This window comes from Octopus sinensis, linkage group LG12 (assembly GCF_006345805.1).
Source record: "Octopus sinensis linkage group LG12, ASM634580v1, whole genome shotgun sequence".
NCBI lineage: Eukaryota > Metazoa > Mollusca > Cephalopoda > Octopoda > Octopodidae > Octopus > Octopus sinensis.
In genome coordinates this window covers 70,954,832-70,964,831 of record NC_043008.1, presented here as the reverse complement: position 1 = coordinate 70,964,831, position 10,000 = coordinate 70,954,832, and the positions used below count along the sequence as shown (strand labels likewise).

The 10,000-nt window shown below is 34.7% G+C and overlaps 1 long non-coding RNA gene across 1 annotated transcript; it reads right to left on the bottom strand.

Moving 5' to 3' along the window:
• Nucleotides 1-5,729: 5,729 nt before the first annotated feature.
• LOC118765553 lies at nt 5,730-9,193 on the bottom strand. Its single transcript, XR_005001415.1, has 3 exons — nt 8,936-9,193; nt 6,914-7,041; nt 5,730-5,989 (listed from the first exon to the last, which is right to left on the bottom strand). It is a non-coding gene; the product is annotated as an uncharacterized LOC118765553 (long non-coding RNA).
• Nucleotides 9,194-10,000: the final 807 nt, after the last annotated feature.

Sequence of the window (10,000 nt, the reverse complement as noted above, 5' to 3'; positions counted from 1 at the left end):
TGTGCACATGCTGTGAAGTTATAAGTTTAGACAGCATCTGAAATGAAAAGCTCTGGGATTAGTTTCAGATATCTAGACTATTAACCTCACCTTTATATTTCTTATTTGTCTCTTCATTTCGCTTCAATGGAGGATGTTCGTGTACATATAAGTTCTCTATTTAGATTTAAACAACTCGTAATGCCCGCAGTTTATGTACGCGTAAAGTGGAAAAACAATGGACGAAGTGTTGTTTATACCTTATATTCTATCTAAATAATGTCTGCTATCCTTCTTTGCATTATTATTTTTGATAATAATTGGCAATATGGTTATAATTTCTATTGTACCAGAAATATTTGCCTCAAAAACATGCGTATGCTTGCCTGATTTCCCTATATATACACAGAGCTCCTCGTTCGCGTATAGATTAAAAACACACTTGCAAAATCCATTTAGCCATAAGAAATATCATATACCACTAAATATTGTCGACTATTGGCCTGGAATCTCTCTAAGGTGTACCTGGTTGACTATATAGATGGTGATATAACGTAAGCTTGTAATTAGCTATCATACATACAAAACATGTCAGCAGAAAAATACAGGGAAGGCGAAAAGTAAATGAGAAGTGCTGCTGTTAAAAATATTCAGAAATTAATGAACATAAGTGTACCGGGATATATCTGTCACTGATGGAGGAGTACTGATGACGTGCAGGAGTGTTGAAAGAGGGAATACTCGATGAAATACACATATTCCAAAAATAAATTCATCAGTCAAATACCAGAACATAAAAACAATAATCCAATGTTAATATGTAGCGCAAGAGTCATGCTACAAAGTGCGGCGTGCAGTAGCAACTGTAAAGAATGTAATGGTAGAAGCATGCCTCACAAATGGTGGACACCAATATTCAGAACTCCCGCTGTATAGTTTATTTGACGTTGAATAGGATTACAATGTGCATTAGTCATGGGCTTAGAGATTCATACTTTTACCGAAGACTTAGTAGCTGAGTGACACCAAATACTTTTTAAAATAATATATATTGAATATACAAGTGTATGTGTGCGCGTGTGTATGTGTGCGTGTGTGTATCTATGCATAGGCGCAGAGGTGGCTGTGCGATAAGAACTTTGCTTCTCCTCTATAGTTCCGGGTAAAGTCTCACTGCATGTCAACTTCGGCGAATGTCTGCTAAGATAAACCCGGACCGACCAAACACCTTGTCAGTTGATATGGGAGACAGGAGCTGAAATATACTCGTCGTATATGTACATAGTATGTGTGTGTGTGTGTGTGTGTGTGTGTGTGTGTGGTGTGTGTGTGTGTGTTAGTTTGTTGGTTTGTTACGTTTCCCTAACTTAGGGTTCGACCAAAGACCCCGATTAATCGGTACCAGCCTTTGAAATGTAAATTCTAAGGTATATTCTTTCTACTACAATCCTTCGAGTTAGTGCTCTAGCATGACCACAATCCAATGACTGAAACACGTAAAAGACAAAACAAAGAAGATAAAGATATGTGTATTTTCGTATGTATTTGTACATATATATGTGTATTCATACACACATGCATACATACATACATACATACATACATACATACATACATACCCACACAGATGTTCGGATGGATGGATGGATGGATGGTAATTGGATATGTGTATACGTATATGTCTCTTATTTTTCGTGTAACTGTATGGAATACGACTAAACCTAACAATCTCAGAAATTACAATTCACACACCCTTCACACCTTTTTACTAGACACTTTAATACATTTTCTGAATATCTTCATTACTTACAGCGTAACACAAACTGATGCAGTACAGAAATGTAAACAACGGTCGCAAGTAAACCAAATACGTTTACGTGCTCTTTAGCTTTCATCTTCTTTGTGGTTGTTGTTGGTCTTGTTCGATTCTGTTATGCTTTTGTTTCACTTTTACCCGCAATTAAATATTTAACAATGAATTTATCCATAATCCTTCAAATACGTATTCACCCATTGCCTTAATCCTTGGAATAGAATTTTTCTCATGAACTCTGCGAGACCATTAATAATGTAGAAAGAATCCATTGTCAATTTTTCGTGAAGCACAGCATTTCTCTGGGAGAAACTCTGTAAAATACGGCATCTTACTCAAAATGCTTTCTTTTTCTGTATTAAAAGCCTACCTGTGTAGGGTAAGGGCAGATATTTTATTGTTTTGGCGTAGATATTTTGCTCATCAGTAATCCTAGACAGTGGCGAGCTGTCAGAATCGTTAGCACGCCAGAATTGTTAGCATTTCGTCAATCCTTATGTTCTGAATTCAAATTCCGCCCAGGCCGACTTTGCTTTTCATCCTTTGGATGTCGAGGAAATAAGTACCAGTCGAATCGATGTGACTCAGGACCCCAAAATTGCTGGCTTTGTGCCAAAATTTCAAATCAATATGCTAACATCTTCTGTGGATGTGGATGCGTCACATGAGAGCAAAACGTTTGACAATTTGGAGCTGACTCGAGCTGTTCTCAAATATATAAGACACTAACCGAATGCTTTGAGTACTACTTTGGTTCTTTCATTCAGTGATGCATCTATTTATCTCTCTCTCTCTCTATATATATATATATATATATATATATAGAGAGAGAGAGAGAGGGAGAGAGGGAGAGAGAGGGAGAGAGGGAGAGAGAGGGAGAGAGAGTGACAGGTGTATGTTTGTACATCTGTACATACTCATAAGTGTGTGTGAATATGTAGGTGTATAGATTTGTGTGTGTTCAGTACAGAATACAAAAAAATTATGGGTTTTCATTTAGCATTGGTTTCCTAATATTTGCAAAGAAAAAATGTAATTGAATTATTTCAATATGTGTATATATATATAAATATATATATGCGTGTGTGTGTGTGTGCGTGCATAAAACTGTGAAGTTGTTTTTCGTGCCAGTACCCTGAAGATAAATGGTGGTATAACTTCATATATATATACATATATATATATATAGGCATACATATACATATATATATATACATATATAATACATACATGTACTTGAATATATATATATATATACATACATACATATACATATATATATATATATATATATATATATATATATATATATATATATATTATATATATATATGTATATGTATGTATGTATATATATATATATTCAAGTACATGTATGTATTATATATGTATATATATATATATATGTATATGTATGCCTATATATATATATATGTATATAAGTTTGAATAAATGTATATATGTCACACATAGTTATGACATATGCACTAGTACACAATAGTCAGGCAAATAATTTGTCGGTTGTTGAGAGCTAAATTTTCATTTTATGTTGGTTCCTCTATTTATATTTATCCTGCGTATGTGTATATGTGTGATGTTTGACTGTCCGTTTTACTCTTTGTCTGTCTGCATATGTGGTTATGTCTATATGATTATACGTACATATATAAACATACATACATACACACACGTGTGTGTGTGTTTGTATGTGTGTGTCTGTGTGTTGGTATGTCTGTGTCTGTGAGTCTGTTTTTATTTGTTGAAATGTCTATTTGGTTGTGTGATTATATCTGTTTTTAATACCGAACGGGAAATGAAGTATTCAATAAAAGAAAGGAGTGCGATTGTTTATCTAGACTGATCCCTTAGTCTATTACTTTTAGTCTTAACTGATGTGTCGTTGGCAGTCTTCTTCCTCCCCGAAGAGCTGCCTTCTCGGGCAAACACCAAAGTGACTGGACAATAGATTGGCCAAAATATATTCTTTTCTACTGTAGGCACAAGGCCTGAAATGTTTGGGGGAGGGGACCACTCGATGAGATCGACCCAGTACGCAACTGGTACTTAATTTATCGACCCCGAAAAGATGAAGTCCACCTCGGCTGAATTTGAACTCAGAACGTAAAGACAGACGAATTAACACTAAGCATTTCACTCAGCGTTCTAACGTTTCTTATTTCTTTATTGCCCACAAAGGGCTAAACATAGAGGGGACAAACAAGGACAGACAAAGGGATTAAGTCGATTACATCGACCCCAGTGCGTAACTGGTACTTAATTTATCGACCCCGAAATGATGAAAGGCAAAGTCGACCTCGGCGGAATTTGAACTCAGACCGTTACGGCAGACGAAATACAGCTCAGCATTTCACCCGGCACGCCAACGTTTCTGCCAGCTCGCTGCCTTATTGGCCCAAATATATCACGTGCGTGTTTGTGTGTAACGAATCCAACCAATATTGTTGGATAAGATATTTGTTTGAAATCTTACCTGAAGATAGTGATTTATATGTTATGATGTAGTCCATGCAAACATCAATACAACTCTACCGAAACAGCTGTAGTGATCTTTAACACCCATTTCTCTGCCTACGTTGCACCGAAAACCAACCCTGAATAGAATGGATTTAGAATATCCTACCAACACCACGTACGTTCATTTTTGTCTTACCTCACTTTGAAACGTAAGTTATTGTACCTGCTATCTCTGGCGTTCTAAGTGTTGATGTACTTAGATTCTTTTGAATCCTATTACTAATCCACACACACACATGCAAACACATATATATTAATGTATATAGGTATGTTTGTTTTTTTTGCGCCTGCGCACATATGTGTGTGTGTGTAATCTTAATCGTTCACCGACGTGGACTCAGATGTATCTTTCCACTTAATTGCTCCTGAATAAACGCATAATAGAATGAGCCTTGCAGAAACACTTTTCTGGTAGATTAGGTGTAACACTGTCTGAAAGTGGAGTACAATCCACGATTCAGGCTTCCACTCAACTTCCGTCTACACGTTTTCACTCACAATGACATTTACTCAAGATTCGACTTCGACTTTACGAAGTCAATCTTTTCAAATAGTCAGCTTCAATAAGCCTACATTATGCGCGTGTGTGATGTATGTTTGTGTATGTGTGTCTGTGTGTGTGCGCGTGTGCATGTGTGTGTGTATGTGTATGTGTGATCTAAGTTTTCAAGTATTAACTACCTTACTCACGGACACAGATTGAGGCCACGTACGTGCAAAACACTGAACTCCTATTTGTCTCTCGATTCGACATTTCTACATTTGAAATTGTATGATAAACAAATACAAAATTACATTTTTAAGAGGTTCATCCCTTATAAGACATAAGCGTTAATATAAGAGGAACATTATTATTGAGATACAAAACTTTTCGGTCTTACGTCAATTAATCTTAAATCGATTCCCATCATATCAGATACTTACAGGACAGTGAGCTGGCAGAATCGTTAGTACGTTTGGCAAAATACTCAATGATTTCAGATTTGTTCTGATTTCAGATTCTGCCAAAGTCGGGTTTGCCTTTCATCCTTTTCGGGTTGTTAAAATAATTGCCAGTTAAACACTAGGGTTTATATAATCGACTTACTCTCCCCAGGAGTTTACTGGCCTTGGGCTAAAACTTGAAACCAATATTAGATGCTTATTGTTGTAAAAATTCTGTGAACATGCTGAAGTCGCGATGCTCCTGTGTTTGAACTCGCAGTTCCTTGTTTCCTAAAAATGCCCAAAATATGTTTTGGAGAGTGGTTATAGTGAATTGTAAGAAGAAAATCTCAATTACTTGACAGGTGTCTAATTTAATGGCATTGAATTATGAATGTTGACTCTGAGAATATCTCATTTGGAAAGCTAGAAAAATGAAACTGAATATTGTAAAAAAAAAAATTATTTGTCGCTCTCTTGTTTGCATAACTCCAACGTTTTCCTCCTGTAGAATATTTATTGATTTCTTGCTAATGCACAAGGCCACTTACTTTTGATCTGATTACGTCACTGATACTCATGTTAGGAGGAGGAGGATCTCAATAAAATCACAAGACACAACATAAAATGTTGACTGCAAGGCATTCAGTCGGTGGCTCTGTCATCTCCGCGGTTCATTTGACCGCTGCAAACCCGCTCACACGTCATCATTTATCTTCTGTTGCGCCGGGCGTCAGGCTGAAATGTTTCAAACACAATTTACAGATATTTCTGTATAGATTCTCATTGAAATTACATGAATCTCAGATTTCACTTAACGCCCCTGACACATAAATTGACACCATCACCGTTGTAACAATCACGTCGTTTCTATCACTGTTTGTGTTTATAATGAAGAATGTGTAAATCTTTAGATGAACGACAGTAGCTCGATGTGTTAACACTTTAAATTGGTAGTAATTTCAAGTTCCACAAACACTTCAATACTTCACCGGTTGATATACCTTAATTAACAAATTAAAGCAACCAAATCTCAGTTGCCAATATAACCTGTAATGCAGTTAGTTGCAGAAACTTAGTTGTTGCGCATATGCCACAAATAATGCATCTTTTCAGTTGTATTATTAGGTAAAAGACATTTTTCGATAGCTCCAAAAATTAAATTGTCTTCAGTTACCAAAACTGAATTATAAAATCTTTAAACCCGACAAATCTACGTATGTATACGAAACATTCCTCTCTATATGTCAGCCTAAACGTGTTTTCTTCTTTATATTTATACGAAGTACAGATATGTCCAAAAGTTCGGACAGTTCTAGATGTAATTTATTATTTCCAAATATGTCCAAAGATATTAACTGTTATGTACAAAAAATTATCTTCTTGATATATCCTCCAAACTTTAACACTTCAGAAAAAAATGTAATAAGCTTGACCTTGCTGGTTTCAGAGGACTAGATCGCGCTGATCAGAAAGAAATAATGCTAAAATTGTCCGTGATGTCAGAAATACGTTAATTCTGCGTATAAGTCGAAGATTTTTTTATTTCTTTCGGAGTTATTCTCGCTTTGTAAGTTGCTTCGGCTGAAACTGAGTGCTAAATAACTTTTTGTAAATATCTGTCTAATGTAAATAATGTAAGAAAATATCCGTTATACTCACATTTATTTACATTTTGCATATCAAACTGTTCATCGTAGCACAGTTTTCTTCGAGATTAAGGCAGTTCTAAAACCATTTCTGTTGCACCTCACAAATTTTAATCATGCTGTTGCAAAACTTCATCTGTTCTGGGAATGACTTTAAATTTTCGACCGCAAGTTGCAAAACAATTCTAAGACAAGCCCCTAATTTTGTACTTTTCACAGTGATTGCAATGTCGTAAATTTTTATCGTCAAAAGTAGAGCAATCAAATGAAATTTTATCACTGCAGTCTCATTTTCTCTATCACTCAATATGTGAAACAATGAATATTTCCGTCTAAAACGATTTTCCTGAAGGCATTAACAGTGCGAGTTATAACTCGGTGCCCTACTTCGACCCCAGAGATTTTATAATTACTGTATTTGGATGTATAGCGAATATTTAAGAAAATAACGTGCAAAGAAATTCGTTCAATCTAAATTCGAAAGAGGATCAGGATATTGTTTCTTTAAACATATGTATTTTATTACTACTTACTCATTAAAAAGGGCGATTAGGTTAATGGCAATTTCCTTAAAACAATGATTTGGACACTACAAGAGAGCCGAGGGATATTGTGTATTATTCACATACACTTTTAGTGATTCCCATCAACAAATGGTAGTCATGCCATCCGAGGATAACAAATATAAAATCATACTGATAAACTGAATTCTGTCAGAAAGCGTATCCCATGTTCGAGATTATAACCATATCTTTTCGAACCTATATTTTGCTAATTAGTCTGTCTTTATATGCTCCCCTCATTCTCACCCACCTCTCATGTCATTCACATACGTACATGCACAAACATGTGTGCGTGTATATGTGCGTGTGTGGACGCGCGCGTGCTTCTGTGCGTATATATGTATTATATTCTAGAATGTAAGGAGCAACTTATAATCAAACAAGAAAACTGGCCTGAATACATAGGGCGTCTTTAAACACACCGGATCACTCTTTCAGGCTATCATCTATGAACCGGGGAAGTCTCCTCGTCTCATCTGGAGATTTTAATCGACTGAAAGCTATGGTAGAAAACACTTGTCCCAACTGTCTCGAGGTGGAATTGAACCCAAAATTTCACGTGAAATGAATCATACACGTGAAATGAATCATACAGTCAGGATGTATATGGAAATGTGCAGTAAATGGCAAGCTACATATATATATATATATATATATAATATATATATATATATATATACGGAAAGTTTTCGAAAAAGCAAAAGAAAAAGACAGGTGGTATACAAAACGAACAGATGTATTAGTATAGCACTCAGGAATAGAACAAGTATTTTACGTTTCGAGCCTACGCTCTTCTACAGAAAGGTACACAGAAAAAACAAGGAGAGAAAAAATGTGTGTAGTGGCTAACGATCTATACATAGTAATATATATATATATGGGTGTGTGTAATGCTGTGTATATGTGTGTTTGTGTGCATATATATATATATGCGCACGTACGTACTTATATACTGTAACAAACGTACACATGCAAACATGCCTACACATCCTCACTCTTATATATAGACAAACACACGCATACGCGAATATACATACATATATATATATATATATATATATATATGTGTGTGTGTGTGTGTGTGTGTGTGTATATATATATACATACATATATATACATGCATACATAAGCATGCACACGTACTCTCACTCAAACATGAGCACATATATACACACATATATATTCATGTGGTTGTATTTTATGCGCGCGCGTGTGCACATATGATTGCGTGTATGTATGAACTGATATGTATGTATGTATATGCACAGGCAGACAGACAAATAGATAGATAGATAGATAGATAGATAGATAGATAGATAGATAGATAGATAGATAGATAGATAGATAGATAGATAGATAGATAGATAGATAGACAGATAGATAGTCTTACTATAGAAATACGAAGGGAGGCATAGATAAACATCTACTCCGAGAAATATAATACATCGAATATTTTAATAGAACAAACTTACCTATTTACGTTTAGATATTTAATAAAGGGAAAAACTTTCTTGAAGGAGAGCTCTCTAAATAGGAGACCATGTTTTGTATTACTCTCCGTTTGTCTTCTTTTGTCTTCGTTTGTGTTGCCTCAATAAACTTATTTCTCTCAAATATGTTACTAAGCATTAACTATGATGAAAATCGTTTTTTGTCATTCTGATGCCAAACTGGCTTTAGCTATTGTAGGTTTTTCTATATACCACAGAGAGTTACCATAACAACATTTATCTGCAGTACTTTGGAAATGTAGCAATATGAAAACCGATGAAACGCTTTCTTAAATCCTTTAAGAATACCGTTAGATTTTACATAAATACACATGCACATATATCTTTTATACACACACACACACACACACACACACATATATCTATAGAGAGAGAGAGGGGCAAAGGAACAAAGAGATAGATAGATAGATAGATAGATAGATAGATAGATAGATAGATAGATAGATAGATAGATAGATAGATAGATAGATAGATAGATAGATAGATAGATAGATAGATAGATAGGTAGATAGATATATACATTTTTTTTATATATATATAGTCTCATATACAATGGTTTTAATTCTAGATTCTTTTTTTATTATTTTCTTCTCTTTGAAAGAAAAATAGCTTTTTCATACGTACTGGTGGAATATATTGGTTGCCTAAAGAAGATTGGGAAGACAGATATTTTTGAATGACTTTCTAAATTCTAAGAGTATAGAAATATCGTTTCAGGTTTGTTTCGCAGAGGTATGTGACTGGTTTAAACAATGGTTAAACCATTGTAACACATGCTTTGTCCTACAATTCAATATGCATAAATATCAAATATGCCAAATATACACGGGCATTTAATTTTGATTCTATAATAGACAGCTTAAATATATTTCATTAGCATGTGGCATTATTTAACGTTGGTTAAATCATGAACATACATCGAATGAATAGATATAACCATTATGTATAATATAAATGCATCCGTTTCCAATCAGCTAGATTCACAATATTTTCTTGCATAGACTTTTTAAAAGCATTATTCAATCG